The sequence below is a fragment of the Saccopteryx leptura genome, chromosome 4, assembly GCF_036850995.1.
Source record: "Saccopteryx leptura isolate mSacLep1 chromosome 4, mSacLep1_pri_phased_curated, whole genome shotgun sequence".
In the NCBI taxonomy this organism is placed as follows: Eukaryota; Metazoa; Chordata; class Mammalia; order Chiroptera; family Emballonuridae; genus Saccopteryx; species Saccopteryx leptura.
The window spans coordinates 23,101,010-23,118,498 of NC_089506.1; the positions used below are offsets into that span (position 1 = coordinate 23,101,010).

The 17,489-nt window shown below is 46.4% G+C and overlaps 1 pseudogene; it reads right to left on the reverse strand.

Annotated features, from left to right (window-relative positions):
• Positions 1-11,133: 11,133 nt before the first annotated feature.
• LOC136403236 (small ribosomal subunit protein eS4, X isoform-like) lies at positions 11,134-12,309 on the reverse strand (annotated as a pseudogene).
• Between the last annotated feature and the right edge of the window lie 5,180 nt (positions 12,310-17,489).

The window sequence follows — 17,489 nt, forward strand, 5'->3', positions numbered from 1 at the left end:
GACTGAAGACAACCACAAAGATCACTTTCTCCTTTTTATCTGCATCCTAATATTTCCTAGAAGATTTAAGTTGTTATTTGCCAGAATATGCCCCCCCCCCTTTTTTTAAAGATTTCGTTTTATTGATTTTAGAGGTAGGGGGCAGGGAGGAGGAGCAGGAAACAATGTATTAGTTGCTTGTCATATGTGCCTTGACCAGGCAAGCCCGGAGTTTTGAACCAGCAACCTGAGCATTCTAGGTATACACTTAACCCACTGCGTCACCACAGGTCAGGCGGAATATGCTTTTTTATACAAAGCATCCAGGTTGAAAATATGTTCATTTCAAAGCTTTGGTGACGACAAAATTAAGCCTTTTCTCTCTTTTACATTATTTATAGTTAATTTGCTTTAAGAACACACCCACACATGTACCCAAAAACCTTAACAGCGATTGCTGTCTGTATTTCCCATTTTTTCTAAAATGAACATATATTACTCTTATAAAGAAAACAGTTTCATTAACTGTCCTTTATAAAAGGGGTGTTGTGTCTGCCACAAAAATGGATTTTGGGTGGAGAGTTTCTCCTCCAAGGAGAGGCTTAAAATCGGTGAAAGAAATATAAGTGGGATGTTGGCAATAACTTTTTAATGTATGAGGCCTGGGGACCACTCAGGCCCATGGAATAATTATTTTTACAGTGCTGTGAGGTGCCATGAGGTCCTGAGGCGAGGGTGGTGAGGGATGGAATCTTCTTGGGGGTGGGGTTGGTGCTACATAGTAAAGTCTTGAAGGAGTTCAGTTGTGAATGAAACCCAAGGAAGAAATGGAACCCGAGGTGAGGTTTGTGGGCAGAAGAGAAAGCCCCTGTGGTTCACCACAGGAAGGCCGGCACACCTGCCGAGCAGCGCCTTGGTGTCTCTGAAGGTCCCAGCATCGCTTGCAGGGTTATCCACTGCAGTGGAATCTCAAACTTAGTGGTTTAACACATTACATTTATTACCTCATAGCATTTGTAGGTTAAGAATTTGGGAGTGAGTTAGGAGGTTAATTCTGGCTTTTGATCTCAGCTGAGGCTGCAGTCATGTGAAGGAAAGATTAACTGGGAGTGGAGGATCCCTTCCCAAAAGGCTCGCGCACACATCTGACAAACTGGTCCTGGCTGTTGGCGGAAGGCCTCAGTTCCTTGCTAAGTGAACTCCTCCGTAGGGTTGGAGCAACGGACTGAAGAGAGACACAGGCAGATGCTACGGTATTTTTTATGACCTAGTCTCAGAGGTCACACACGGTATTATTTCCACACTATCCTATTGGCTTCACAGGCTGACCTTATTCAGTGTGGGAGGGGCCACAAAACCAGGAGGTGAGGGTCATTGGGTGCCATCTTGGAGGGTTGGCTACCACACTCTACACAGAGCTAAGCCATGGGTGTAGCTTCATCGTTGAGTCCATAGCTGACTAAGTGCCCAGAAAATTAATTCTGGGGCTGGGAACTTCTAAGACCTGAGCAAAAAGTGTATTCCTTTCTTAACTCTCAAAGTAAAGCATTTAAAATATGCCCAGCCATATTGGGAAACTGGGAAAGATCTTGAGGAGTATCCCAAAGAGGTCAGAATTCCAAAGCAAACATCACTCGACCTTTTCTCAACATTTTCCCTCAATTGTTCTTTTTTTAATTTTTAAGTATGCTGAAACTATTTGGGTTCTTTTTTTGGTTCCATATAATTTTTTTAGATATTTGTTCTAGATCTGTGAAGTATGCCATTGGTATTTTAATAGGAATTGCATTGAATCTATAGATTGCTTTGGGTAGTATGGACATTTTAATGATGTTAATTCTTCTTACCCATGAACATGGTATATGTTTCCATTTGTTTGTATCTTCCTCTATTTTTTTTCAATGTCTTATAATTTTCTGAGTGCAAGTCTTTTATCTTCTTGATTAAATTTATTCCTAGATACTTTATTTTTTGTTGTTGCAATAATGAATGAGATTGTTTCCTTAATTTCTCTTTCTGACAGTTCATTACTGGTATATAAAAATGACTCTTACTTCTTACTGTTAATTTTCTATCCTGTCACTTGACTGAATTTATTTATCAGGTCTAGTAATTTTCTATGTATAATATCATGTCATCAGTTTTTACTTCTTTTCCAGTTTGGATGCCTTTTATTTCTTCTTTTTGTCTGATTACTGTGGCTATCTGGTCAGTCAACATTTCCCCCCAACACTTTTTTAACTATTTTTTTCTTTAGATGTGGATTTTACATATTATTAAATGCACAAAATCTTAAGTGTACATTTGCTCAGTTTGAAAATGCCTCAGACTTTCATAACTCAAGCCACTATAGAAATATAGGAAGTTCTCTCACATTTCATCCCAGTTAACCCACCCACTCACCTCCCTCTCAGGCAACCCCGGTTCTGATATCCTTCCACTGTAGTTTTGTGTGTTCTGGAATTTCAGATAAGTGGAATTATATTCTTTTGTGTTTAGTTTCTTTTTTTAGTTATCATGCACCAGTAATTTGTTTCCCCTAACATTATATTTTTAAATTTCAAGCTACAGAAGAACTGAGAGAGTACAACGAGCCATATATTACACATACCCTTGCCCTAGATCTGTGATGGCGAACTTTTTTTATAAAAACCACCCACTTTTGCAGTGCTGGTCAACCTGGTCCCTCCCGCCCACTGGTGAGCGGTTCAGCTTTCATGGTGGGCCAATCGCAGCGCCGTTTGTTTGCTCCGCTACCGCCCACCATGAAAGCTGGAATGCCCACTAGTGGGCGGGAGGGACCAGGTTGACCAGCACTGCAAAAGTAGGTGGTTTTTATAAAAAGTTCGCCATCAGCCTGACTAAGCAGTGGCGCAGTGGATAGACCATCGGACTGGGATGTGGAGGACCCAAGTTCGAGACCCCAAGATCGCCAGATGAGAGTGGGTTCATCTGGTTTGAACAGAACTCACCAGCTTGGATCCAAGGTCACTGGCCTGAGCATGGGGTTACTTGGTCTGCTGAAGGCCCACAGTCAAGGCACATATGAGAGAGCAATCAATGAACAACTAAGGTGTTGCAACGAAAAACTGATGATTGATGCTTCTCATCTCTCTCTGTCTGTCTGTCCCTATCTATCCTTCTCTCTGACTCTCTCTCTCTGTCTCTGTGTAAAAAAAAAAAAAAATTGCCATCACGGCCCTAGATCCACCTATTAAAATTTTTGCCACATTTGCTTTCTTTCAGTTTCTCTTTCTCTTTATTGAACCCCTTAAAAGTTACAAATATCAAAACACTTCATCTTTAAATACTTCAACATGTCCTCCTAGGAACAAAGACATTCTCCTACATAACCACAATACCACTATCATGCTCAAGACATTTGATATTGATACAATACTATTATATCCATATTCAATTTCTCCAACGACATTCTTTAAAGAAGGGCAGGGTCAGGCCCTGGCCGGTTGGCTCAGCGGCAGAGCGTCGGCCTGGCGTGCAGGGGACCCGGATTCGATTCCTGGCCAGGGCACATAGGAGAGGCGCCCATTTGCTTCTCCACCCCCACCTCCTTCCTCTCTGTCTCTCTCTTCCCCTCCCGCAGCCAAGGCTCCATTGGAGCAAAGATGGCCCGGGCGCTGGGGATGGCTCCTTGGCTTCTGCCCCAGGCGCTAGAGTGGCTCTGGTCACAGCAAGGGATACAGGGTCAGCTGTCCTGACTTGACCCTTTCTCTTCTCCTCTCTCCCATTCTCTCCCCCATTCCCTCCCCTTCTCTCCTTATCTCGTTTCCCTGGCCATCCAGTGTGTACTCAGTCCTTGCATGGGCAGTCACCCAAATTTCCCTCCTGGGCAGTTTATTTCAGCAATATACATAGGAGCTTTCCTCCCCTTTCTTTGTGGCTGACCCCTTTATTGTACACCACACATATTCCCATGACCCCTCCTTAGGGATCGTTCGTACGAACGTCTGTGATAGACAGGAAAGAGTTTTGTCCATTCCTTGAGCCACCACAGAAAATGGAAAAAAATCCTCCTTCCTCATTTTTTTTGTGTTTAAGTCTAACTGCTTTCGCAAACCTTCCTCCTCTCGGCCATTTCCCCCAACAAGGCACAGGAATTCTCCAGGCTAAGGGCAAACATATCTTTCCAAGATGCGTCCATCCATCCATCCATCCATATACATACATACATACATACGCTATACCAGCAGCCTCACCTCAGGTCTGACTTTCCCACCACCAGCCTGACCCTCTGAGTCTCCGTTAGGGTGAGGCAGGGGCCATGGAGGCCCACTTCAGCAAGTTCCATGTTTAGATGTAGATTCACAGCCCTCTCAACTCTGCAACCCTATTGCTCTGAGTCCTTGATAAGCTAACGGGACCTCCTCCTCAACCCCTAGCCCCCAGGAATCCCTTCCAACCTTAGCACTACTTGGTCACAGGGGAGAAATATGTACTTTGTTCCAAACAGGAATTGGTCATTCTAAGTATGTCTACTCGGTGCTGCCACAGTCCCCTGCATCAGGGCATTGTCAACGTGCAGTGATGAGTCTCTCACTGCAGCTGCGAGGGAGGTGAACGTTGGGCCCAGGCATGGAGTTCACAGGGAGCCAGGGTGGGCTGACGTGCCTGGCCCGGCTGGCAGAGCAGCATCGGACCCCAGCGAGCCCTGCCCACCTGCCTGCCGGGAACAGGCTGGGGCTATGCGAAAGGAGCTGCACGTTTACTCTGAAGACTTCATTCTGGCCTCAGTCACTGCCTGTGTCTGAGAGCCTGGCCTCGCGAACACTCGGCAGAAGCTCCTTCTGCTTCCTGGTCTAGCGGTTGGAAGCAGGGAGTCAGAAAGTACCTTTCTGGCGCACAGAGGTGCACGGCTATCAGTGCAGATTTCAACACTTGGACGGACAACTCCGGCCCTCACCTCTGCACCTGCCTCACCTCTGCACCTGCCTGCTCTCTATACCTCAGTTCACTGTAGGAGCCCCTCCCTCAGAGATCTCCGCACCGCCCACGCAGGGAGGGCCGTCCTCTCGCTTCCAGCAGTGCTGAGTGCCTTTCCCTAAGACAGTCACAGAGTCGGGCTCCCACGATGGAGCCATGCTGTTAGACCAACCCGGGGGGGCAGGGACACTAGTCACCAGGAAGTTTCCCCAGGTATTTTGAAATCCAACTCAAAAATATTTGTCCTTCTGTCATTTCCAGAGGCCAGGAGAAGGGTTATAAGGAAAGGATGAGAGGATTGATAGGAATGGGAAGGTGCTCACCTCGTAACTTCAAGCTCCCACCTCCCTTCTCCATGTTTAGACCCTTTCCTAACGGTCTTTGCTCGTTTGGAGCTCCCCTCTCTTTGATCCCCTGGACACCTTTTATTTTTATTTATTTTTCTTATTTTGGCTATTTTATTTTATTATTTTATTTATTTTTATTTTAGAGAGGAGAGAGAGAAAGGGGGGAGGAGCAGGAAGCATCAACTCCCATATGTGCCTTGACCAGACAAGTGCAGGGTTTTGAACCGGCGACCTCAGCATTCCAGGTTGATGCTTTATCCACTGTGCCACCACAGGTCAGGCCCTTGGACACTTTTTTAAAAAATTATTATTTTTTTCTTCCTTTCCCAAGTGAGAGCAAGAGAGATAGACAGACTCTACATGTGCCCAGGATGCACCCGGCAACTGTCATCTGGGGCCATGCTCACAACTGAGCTATTTTTAGCACCTGATGTGGATACTCCATGGAGCTATCCCCAGCACCCAGGGCTGATGTGCTCGAACCAATTGAGCCATGGCTGTGAGAGAGGAAGAGAGAGAGAGAAAGAGAAGGGGAAGGGGTGGAGAAGCAGATGGGTGCTTCTCCTATGTGCCCTGACCAGGAATTGAACCGGGGACAGCCACACGCCAGGCCGACGCTCTACCGCTGAGCCAACCTGCCAGGGCTAGAAATTATTTTTTATTTATTGACTTTAGAGAGGGAGAGAAGAGAGAGAAACATTAATTTTTGATCCACTTATTTAAGCATTCAATGAATGCTTGATTCTTTATGTGCCCTAACCTGGGATCAAACTCACAACCTTGGTGTATCAAGACAATGCTCTTACCAATGAGCCAGGGCTGGGCACTTTTTAAGCTGGGTCATTCATTCTAATGTTTATTCATATGTTGTATTAGAGATCTGAGGTGGTTTACAAAAACAAAAAATAAAGATTTAAAACTCAGGTATATTATTGGCACAGAGAAAAGCACAGTCTTACACAGCTGCCGAGAGGAGACCAGAAATGTTCTCCAAATCTCCGAGAGACCAAAGCTAAAGGGCAAAGCATACTTGCTAGGTACTTATTCTGAGGCACAGAACCTCTCTCACAACTGAGAACTGAGAAGAATCTCCCAGGGGGCCCAGCCAGAGTTCTGCTGCTCTGTCTTATCTGAGAGCGTTGATCATTTTACATGACAGTTTGTGGTGTTTGTTTTGTTTCTTGGGTTGCAGTTCTTTTTTCTTTTTAATCAGTCACAAGTTGACTCAAATAGCATTGCCATGATGATTATTTAATTCCTTTGGTAAAAATAAGAAAAGCATAAGTCAGTGCAAATGGACAAGAAAGAATTACAGGAAGAGGGGATGGGTAAGAGACACATTTTACAGTTATCAAGATCAAAGGACAGAGACACATTTGTTTAAAAAAAAACCAATCCTGAACTCCCAGACCAGGAACCATGTCTAAAGTTTACAGTATGCCCACTACAGAAACCATTACAGGGATTGGCTAGACTAGAGTATTTACAGATTGTTGTTTTTTATCACATTGGTATTAGCCCTCACACTTGTGTAACTTACAATATGTATTTAACAACTTCCTATCTCTTCTTCACTTCCAGTGAGGAATCACACAGCTTGATGAGGCTGCAGTGTTTCAATTTGCCAGCAGGTGCCACCAGCTGACACGATTCAGGGAAGCCTGAAAATGCAAAGTTCTTCCCTCCCGACTTTGAAACTTTCCACGGTACCTAAATGTGGGCAAAGTGCAAATTCCTAACTAGAACACCCCAGGCCCTTCAGATTGATCTAACTTGCTTTTTATGGCCTTAGATCTTACCAATTCAGGCACCCATTCAATCAGCAGAGGTTTATTGAACATTTTTTTTTATAAGGTGATGTGCTGAATGCTGAAGATAAAAAGATAACAGATTTTATCTCTGCTCTGGAGAAGCTCACTGCCTAGTCCAGCTAGGAAGGGGCTAAGCTGCTCTGGTAAAGAGACATCTACACACACACACACACACACACGCGCGCACACACACACACACACACACACACACACACTGGCTTAGAGAAGATTCCATTTATGAACTTCTCCATCAGGTCGGGTGAGCTTCTGGCTTCTTCCCATCTTGTTGCGTGTCGTCAGCCATGAGATATTGTCCTGTGTCATCATTCCTGGGCAGTTGTCCTTGGTGGCACGGGCAAAGCTGGGTCATGATCTCATCCATGCTTCAGCGTGGGAAAGGGGAAGAGAAAAAGTGGAATGCAAGCAATTTCCTTTTAAGCAAGAAACACAGAAGGTGCACCTATCCTTTTAGTCACATCCTAGGGCATGGACCTCGTCACGTGGCTGCATCTAGCTGCAAGGAAGGCTAGGAAATGTAGTCTTTCAATTGGCAGCAGTGTGCAACTAGCAGTCCAGTTGAAAGCGTCTCTTTTTCACACAATCTAACTTTACTTTTAATTGATTTCGTGAAACAATTTTGTGTCTTCTAGCTTTGCTATCGATTGTAATTGCACTGTCATGATTTTAAAATGCCAGTTCATAGAAATTTGTGGTGAATAGAATGTCCTGTAGCAGTTTACAGTGCACACTTTATATTCCTGGGACATGTTACTGCCCATCAGAGGTGACAAGAATGATCACAATGACAACTGAGTTGCTAAAGTTCTAGCAAAACGAAACTTAGAATCAAGTTTATTTTCTATTCATGAGAATATGACATTGAGTTGAATTCTCTCAACTCAATGAAAGAAGAGAGAGAACATGGAGGAATAGCTGCTTATCTGCCCCTAGGTGCTTTCTGTAAATTGCACCCCCAAAGCCCCAACTTGAACTCCTCTGTAAAGCTTTTCTTAACTTCTTCAGGCTGAGTTGACTCCTCCTTTTTCTGGACTTTATTTTTAAGCTTTATCACTACTGCATTCACCTATTTATTTACTTATATGAAAGAGACTTCTAGTTATTGCTAATTTTTGTTCTTTCCCTCTTCCTTAGTAATTAAACTTCCTTTCCCTATGCTTGTGTTTGGCACATGGCTGAATGGAATAGAACTGACATTTGTCAGGTTCTTTTACTGCCAAGTGTAGTCATGTGATTAGTTCTGGCCCGTGAGATGCAAGCAGAAATAATATGTGACAGCTTTCTTTTTTTTTTTTTTTAATTTATTTAGGAAATTAACAGGGTGACATTGATCAATAAGAGTACATAGGTTTCAGGTAAATGTTTCTATAGCATTTGAACTGTTGGGTATGTTGTATACCCATCACCCAAAGTCAAATCATTTTCTGTCACTGTATATTTGTCCCTTTTTACTCCCTCTGCCCCCCCCCCATTCTTCTCCCCTTGGTTTGCCACTTCTGTTCCTCATTCCCGCTGGTTGGAATAGCAATGTAATGGCTGGGTCGATGGCAGCCACCTGAGACCATGAGGCAATCCTGAGAATGGAAGCCGTGCACGTCAGAGTAACAGGAGAAAAGTCTTGGTTCACAACACTGGTGCCACACGAGCTCTGAGCTACTATATATGTCATTCTGGGGAGAGAAATAAACTTCTGTTTAGTTTCAGTCACTGTTGTTTTGGACTTCTCTGTTACTCCCAACCAAACGTAATCCTTACTCACATCCTTGAAACTTTCTGCTAGACTATGAACCCAGGAGACGAAGGACTGATTTTTAATCATCTTTGCATTTCTAGTGACCTTTCTTCACTATGTTCATAAATGAGACAGATTTGACTTTGACCCTGGCCAGATTGGTTCCATTCTACGAATGGTTCCTTGAAACTACTGAGCAACGCCGTTAGGCTTTGCCACTCCATGTGCTCTCTTACTCTCACGGGCACGATTTCAATCCCACCCTCCTCTCTCCAGACCCCCTCACTCTCCATGGGTGACCTTGCTCCTACTGTGCAGTGAAATAGAGGGGGCTGAGACAGCAATTTCCTCTTCTTGCCAACGCCAAATGAAAAGCCAACCTTTTCCTCTTGTTATGGCAAGGGTGCTGTCTCTTCTACCAAAAGCCAGGCCCTCATTCCTGCCTTGACTCTGGCCAAGAGCCCTTCGTATGAACAGAAAACAGTCCATTATCCTTTCTCTCTCTTGTTCTTGACCTCTGGCTCCTGTAATCTTCCTATTGATTCCATTTCCAAATAGAGTAAAAAATCATTTCCAAAAAGAGCAAAGCAAAACACATACTGTTGACAAGTCATCTCCACTCACATCCCCTTTGCTACCAAACTTCTCCAACGAGTAGTCGGTACTCACGGCCTCCATGGTCTCACTTCAGCCTTCGCAGGAATATCACCAAAGATGCCCTTGTTGCCAAAGCCAATAGGTGAGCGTCCATCCGCTTTTCAGCCTCTCAGCAGCGGTGCACTAAGGTGACCATTCATTCTGGAGATCACTCTTTTGGCTGTACGCACCCCTCCTATCAACCGGCCTCATCCCAACCCTCTGCAGACCCTTCCTCTTCCGCTCAGCAATTAAAACTACGGTAAACCCAGAGGTACCAGAAGGGACTAGATGCACTCCTCCTTACTCTGTTTTTTTTTCTCCTATGTGACCTTCTTCATTATAAAAGCCCTGGCACCCTCTGTAGGTGGACAACTTGCATATTTATCTCTCCAGCCCAGACTTTATAGCCACTTGCCTATCTGACATATCCTCCTTTGCAATCTGCAAGCCTTCCGTCACAAACTGAACACTTCCAAATACCAAACTATAGAACTTCTCTCCAAAAACTGGCACCGCTATCGATAAAGTTGCAAAAGCCGGAAATCTAGATTGCGTTCTTAGCACGTGCAGACTGTTCCTAAACAGTATTGGTTCTGTCTCTAAAAGCTGTTTACTTTCCTATAGTTCTTATCACCATCACCCACGTTCAAGTTCTCATCTTCTCTCTCTTGGGCTATTGTAATAACTTCTTAACTGTGTCTACCTATACCCATTTTCACCCCCTCTATTCTATTCTGAACTGTGAAAAGATAAACTGAAGCATATTTAAAATTTTAAGAGTTTATTTGAGCAAAAGTAAATTCTCATTGGGCAACATGCAACCCGGCAGGTAGAAAGGAGCTGTACAAAATGAAAACCTTTCATAAGCAGAAGGACACAGGAGCAAGGGAGTCGTACTAGGCAAAAAAGCATGTTGGTTGTTGCAAAATTACTTTCCGTAGAGGATATCTATCAGAGGCTTATCAGTTAGGCTACCTAACTGGTACTAACCAGGCGATCCTGATTGACTGGTCTAAGATTCCATTTCTGGAAGAGCTAAAACTGTAATTAAATCTTGGTTTGGTGATGTGGGACTTAGCATAAGTGACTCTGTTTTGGGGCCTCTTGTCTTGTTTTTAACACCACGCGACAGAAAAAGTGGGAGTTTCAAAACACGAATCAGAGCATAGCACCCAATATTGTATATGCTTAAAACACCTCAATGGCTTCCTTTTTTATTTTCTGCAGCATTGTCTTTAATTGAGTACAAAGATTCTTTCAGGTCCTGGCCAGTTGGCTCAGTGGTAGAGTGTCAGCCCAGTGTGTGGATTTCCCGGGTTCAATTCCTGGTCAGGGCCCACAGGAGAAGCGCCCACCTGCTTCACCAGCCCCTCCCCTCTCGCTTCTCTCTCTCTCTCTCTCTCTCTCTCTCTTTCCTCCTCCTGCAGCCATGGCTCAATTGGAGCAAGTTGGCCGTGGACACTGAGGATGGTTCCATAAACTCTGCCTCAGGTGCTAAAGAAAATCTCGGTTACTGAACAACAGAGCAAAACCCCAAATGGGCAGAGCATCATCCCCTAGTGGGCTTGCTGGGTGGATCCCAGTTGGGGCACATCTGAGAGTCTGTCTCTGCCTCCCTACCTCTCACTAAATAAAACAAATAAATAAATAAATAAAGACTTCCAATCATGTCACCTGGATCTCATTTCACCTACTGCTCTGTTTGGCCGCCAGTCTCTCGTCTCTCTCTTCAGCAACGGGGAGGCAGATGCCCTTTCCACGGGGAAGGGAAATCCATGGCTTGTTGCCTTTGCCTATAACAAAAATGTTGGAGAGCCGGTGGCAAAGCTGTTGCCATTGGCATGTTTCATGTGAGCTACATCCAGTGAGCCAGGGTGTCTCTCTCTGTCGGTGATCATGCCAGCTCTTCCCAGGCTAGCACCTCCAGGTGGTCACCATACACAGGTTGCCAGTGTCAACAGTGATGAGATCAGTAGTCTTGCCAGTCTCCAATCTGAGTAGTGTTGTACGCCTTGACAAGGGGACCAGGGTAGCCGGTAGTCCGAGCATCATGGGTCCCCAGATGAAGGGTCCCTTTTGCGCCCACAGAGGTCTTCCTCACTTTGCGCAACCTGTACTTGGTCTCCTCAGGCGTAGTGCGATGAACAGGAAATTGAGCGTTGGTGTCGTAGATCAGAGGGAAATTCTCTTGTCTTATCAATGCTGATGACATCCATAAAACCAAGAGGACAGGCTATATCTGCGCGGACCTTGCCATCGATCTTAATAAACCACTGCATGCCAACCTTCTTCACTCCATCTCCTGTCAGGGCGTCCTTCAGTCTGTTCCTTAGGAAAACGGTAAGAAAGAGACTTTGTCTCAGCCTGTAAGAGCGGGTACCTGTGGAACCGGTAGATGGCCGAGGAGCAAACACACCAGTCACTGTACCCAGCATCCAATGCTTTAGAGCTGCCACACTCTTCAGATGCTTCTTGGGACCATGAGCCGTGGCTGCTCTAGGCACAGAAAGGGCAATAGCTTCGCCTTGTTCTTAGGATGCAGACAAGGCAGCTTCCGGAGCTGTCCACGAGGCCTTCCTGGTCTGCTCCTCCCTCTCCTCCCCAGCCCTGCACTCTCGTCTCTTATACTCCGAGCTCTCTCATTACTTCCGACTTGCCATCATTCCTTCCAGGACAGGGCCTGCCATGAGCTCCACCCCTGCCTGGAAAGTGCTTCTCTCCCCACTTTACCTGCTGTCCCCTTGACTTGGTGGTTCACATATCCCTTCCGCAGGGAAGCCGGCTGTGAACTCTCCGGCTGGGTCTGTGCCCATGATTTCCTACGTCCATAACTGTCCTTCATGTCCCACTTCGTGTCCTACTTGTCACAGTTGTGACCTGTTAGTTTCTGTGATGAGTTGATTGATGTCATAGTCACAGTTACGTTTCCTTCTCCAACCAGACTAATCACCAGTGTCCCGGAAGCAGGCTCCTAGCCTACACTCATTAATCTCCTTCAAAGGGCCTAGTCTGTTGCTTGTGTCTAGTTGTGATAGAAGTAGTAGGCTCTGAGCCCCCTTTCACTAACGTATGAGTTAACACATGAATAACACAAATCCTTCCTTAATGATACCGCATACTTTTGCGTGTATGATTACAATGTTCCTGGCTCACCCTCTATCGAGGCACTTTAACCGGACAGCTGCCTATTAGCCAATAAGTCACTAGAGTCAGAAAATAGGTGATTCATTCATCCATTTATGAATAAATACAGGTATTTAATTAACAAATGGCAGGCAATGGGGGACAGAGAGATGAATGAAACATGGTAGCTGATGACAGAGCTTCCCTGGACAGTTCTACCCATCATGCACTGCACAAAGGCGCCAGTGAGCAAGGGGCACAAGCTGGAACCCGCTGCGTATTTCACTAGGCAAGACTGAGGCTAAGGGCTACCTGTGCCCTGAGGGGTGCCTGCATTGGTGAACTCACAAGGGCAATTTGAGGCCCTGGTTCAGGGCGAGTTGCCCGAAGTTGTGGGAGAGAAGAAGAATGTGCTAGGAAGGAAGTGCTGGAGTTAAGAGGAGACTCTGAGGGCACCGAGGAAAGAGCAACTCAAACCACGGGGGAACTGGAGGCCCTCGGAGGAGAGAATTACCCGACTGAACTGCTCCGGTGCGGTAAGAATGGACATTGTCCTCTGACTCGGCCGCTCTGTCCCAGAGAGGCCAGGCCACCAGGGAGCACACAGGGAGGGTGGAGAGACAGGCAGAAGGAGGGGCATCATTCCGAGGAAAGAGGCCCTGCGTTTCACCATTTCATCCTGGTTTGACTCTGAAAATATATATTGACATTGCAGACGGCCTCTCCATCAGAGACACCTCATCAGAGCTGGACCCGCGAACCCGCACAGGCAGGGAGCATCCAGGTCCCCGAGTGTCAGGGCAATGTGCTAAGCCTGGACTGCTAAGACGCTAATTAGCAGCAGCCTTTCCCACCGGCCAGTTGCAGCGGCCCACCAAGAGAGCAGGCTTGCTGGGAGAGGCCGTCTCTGCCCCCGAGGTCCAGGCTGTGCCGGGGAAGGGAGGGAGAGGAGGAAGGTAGGGCTGACGTCTGCCCCACATTGCTTCCATTTGTGGAGGCTTTCATTTCTGCAGCCGGAGATTCCACTCACATATTGCGCCCAGAAGCCAAAACCCCCTTGTTAGGCCTCTGGCAAGATGTGTTTTAGATCTTTAAAAATGATTGATAACATTACATATATTCATTTTATTGAGTAGAACACCTCACATATGTTATACAATTTGAGACAGGAAACAACTCAGATCGGTGGGCAAGTTGGCCGAGGTCATGTGCATGGTTGGCTAACCGGCAGAGCGAGGATGGAAATCGCTGTCTGCCTGATTTAAAAATAACTGCTCTATTATTTCATCCAGAAAAAGGCAATAGCAACACCTGCTTTACGGGGCGGTTGTGAGCGTGCAATGAGGAAATCTGCACGGGATGTCCAGGAGAGCTCCCTGTGCACCATATGCTCAGTTCCTGCAGCCGAGAGTGACCAAACCTGATCAAGCACAGTGCAGAGAACACAGCGTGGCCTCGGGCCAGAGTTGGCCAGTGCATGTCCCTCTCTCTCTCTGATCTCCTGGCGTCTACCTGTTGTTTGATGCTCAAAGATGGCAGCCTCGAGCCACCCATGCTCCTTGTCTTGCTCCTGTTCCAGTAAAAACACAAAAGGCTGCATGAATAAGAAATAGCAAGAATGGGGTAAGAAGAGGCTCCTAAAGCCATCATTAGTTATTATCAAGAAACACTTAATCATTGTAATGTGGTCCCTCTCCGGGGACAGTGTCAGAGACTGCTGTTGTCTAGGGCGACAGTGGGAATAAGCAAAGGGAGCAAAAGTGTCTCCTGATGCCTCTAACCCGCCAGCCGTAGAGGTCTCTCTGGACACTGTGGCTCCTGATACCTCTAACCCGCCAGCCGTAGAGGTCTCTCTGGACACTGTGGCTCCTGATGCCTCTAACCCGCCAGCCGTAGAGGTCTCTCTGGACACTGTGGCCCCTGATACCTCTAACCCGCCAGCCGTAGAGGTCTCACTGGACACCGCGGCCCCTGATACCTCTAACCCGCCAGCCGTAGAGGTCTCACTGGACACTGTGGCTCCTGATACCTCTAACCCGCCAGCCGTAGAGGTCTCACTGGACACTGTGGCCCCTGATGCCTCTAACCCGCCAGCCGTAGAGGTGTCACTGGACACTGTGGCCCCTGATGCCTCTAACCCGCCAGCCGTAGAGGTGTCACTGGACACTGCGGCCCCTGATGCCTCTAACCCGCCAGCCGTAGAGGTCTCTCTGGACACTGCGGTCCTGATACCTCTAACCCGCCAGCCGTAGAGGTCTCACTGGACACTGTGGCTCCTGATACCTCTAACCCGCCAGCCGTAGAGGTCTCTCTGGACACTGCGGTCCTGATACCTCTAACCCGCCAGCCGTAGAGGTCTCACTGGACACTGCGGCCCCTGATACCTCTAACCCGCCAGCCGTAGAGGTCTCACTTGACACTGTGGCCCCTGATGCCTCTAACCCGCCAGCCGTGGAGGTCTCTCTGGACACCGCGGCCCCTGATACCTCTAACCCGCCAGCCGTAGAGGTGTCACTGGACACTGTGGCCCCTGATGCCTCTAACCCGCCAGCCGTAGAGGTCTCACTTGACACTGTGGCCCCTGATGCCTCTAACCCGCCAGCCGTAGAGGTCTCTCTGGACACCGCGGCCCCTGATACCTCTAACCCGCCAGCCGTAGAGGTGTCACTGGACACTGTGGCCCCTGATGCCTCTAACCCGCCAGCCGTAGAGGTCTCACTGGACACTGTGGCCCCTGATGCCTCTAACCCGCCAGCCGTAGAGGTCTCACTGGACACTGTGGCCCCTGATACCTCTAACCCGCCAGCCGTAGAGGTCTCACTGGACACTGTGGCCCCTGATACCTCTAACCTGCCAGCCGTAGAGGTCTCACTGGACACTGTGGCTTCTGATACCTCTAACCTGCCAGCTCTGATACCTCTAACCTGCCAGCCGTAGAGGTCTCACTGGACACTGTGGCCCCTGATACCTCTAACCTGCCAGCCGTAGAGGTCTCACTGGACACTGTGGCTTCTGATACCTCTAACCTGCCAGCTCTGATACCTCTAACCCGCCAGCCGTAGAGGTCTCACTGGACACTGTGTCTCCTGATACCTCTAACCCACCAGCCGTAGAGGTCTCTCTGGACACTGTGTCTCCCGATACCTCTAACCCGCCAGCCGTAGAGGTCTCTCTGGACACTGCGGCCCCTGATACCTCTAACCCGCCAGCCGTAGAGGTCTCTCTGGACACTGTGGCTCCTGATACCTCTAACCCGCCAGCCGTAGAGGTCTCTCTGGACACTGCGGCTCTCAACCTCACCAGATACAACTACTCCTCTTTTCTTTTTATAATACATCCACTGCGTTTATTACTCATGAAATAAAATTTGAAATCAATAGAACCTGCCTTTGGTGAGTGAGGCATTGACTGGGAGGGGACACAAAGGAACCCTCTGTAGCCCTGGCCGGGTAGCTCAGTTGATAGAGCATCATCCCGAGAGGCCAAGGTTGCAGGCTTGATCCTTGGTCAGGACACGTACAAGAATCAACCATGAACATATGAATGAGTGGAACAACAAATTGATGTTTCTTTCCCTTCCTTTCTCTCTAAAATCAGTAAGTAAAAATGTTTTAAAGAAAATGTTCTGTATATTGATGCGGGTAATGGTTACATGTGCATGTTCATATATAAAAATTCATTAAACAATGTATCTGTAGTATTTTTTTACAACTTTATGTGAAGCTTCAATTGTCTCTATGTAATTTTTAATTAAAAATGAGACCCAGGTGTCGCTGGCCAATTGGCTCAGTTCATGAAGCTTTGACCCAGCATGCCAGAGGTCACAAGTTAAACACCCCCCCCCCCAAAATCAGGGCACATACATAAAGCAATCAATGAGTCCACAACTAAATGGAACAACTAAATGAAACAATGAGTGGATGCCTCTCTCTCTCTTTCCTTTCCCTCCATCCCTTCCTCTCTCTCTTTTCCTCAAATCAATGGAAAAATATTTTACAAAATGAGATCCAAGTAATTTTTATTTTATGTGTTTTATCCCAATTTAAAAAAAATGAGATGGGCTTTATGCTCATAAGATTGGCAGAAATTGAGAAGTTTAATAATATTCAATTTGGCAAAATGTGATGAAAAGGGAGATTCCTAAACTCTGGGAGGAGCATAACTTAGTGTGACTATGGATAACAATTCAGAATTACCTGGTAAGAATAGAAATGCAAATACCCTATGTGATGGCAGTACCTGTTACAGTACTACTGAGAAACGTTCCCACACACCAACAAGAATATATGTATGAGACCGTCTTTGGAATATTGTTAGTAATGGTACAGAATTAAAAACAAAGTGCTCATCAGTTTTTCTTTTATTTAACAATAAAACGTAAGTACTATGTAAAAGTTAACAGACCAGGAAACGTAGGTAGAAATGTCTGATTTGATTCCATGGATTGAGGAACTGTGCCGTGCCCAATAGGCACACATACCATTAGTAAGAAACTGTGGTCATTTAAGGATAAAATTAAAATATTACTTTTTCTTTTAAAAAGTCACATTTTATGTTGCCTGCCAAAACTGTAACAGATAAATAATGTACTATGCCATTAAGACATCCCTGTCTATTTAAAAACCTTCAGAGAAGCAAGCAAATGAGCCTTGGAGTTAGCTCAAGGGTGGGAGTTACTGCTTGGCTAATTATAAACAGTGTTCTCAGAACTCTTGAAAACACTAAGGAAAGCACAGCCCTGAGGAGCCAGGAGTGACTGTTGAAAAATACCGATGCAACACTCAAGACTCAGGAATTTAATAGGTGATATGACACTGGCATGTTTGTAGAACAGGAATTGAATTCATCCATGGGGCACTGTGGTGGCCATAACCCAGTCATCCTAGCCTCCTGGAATTT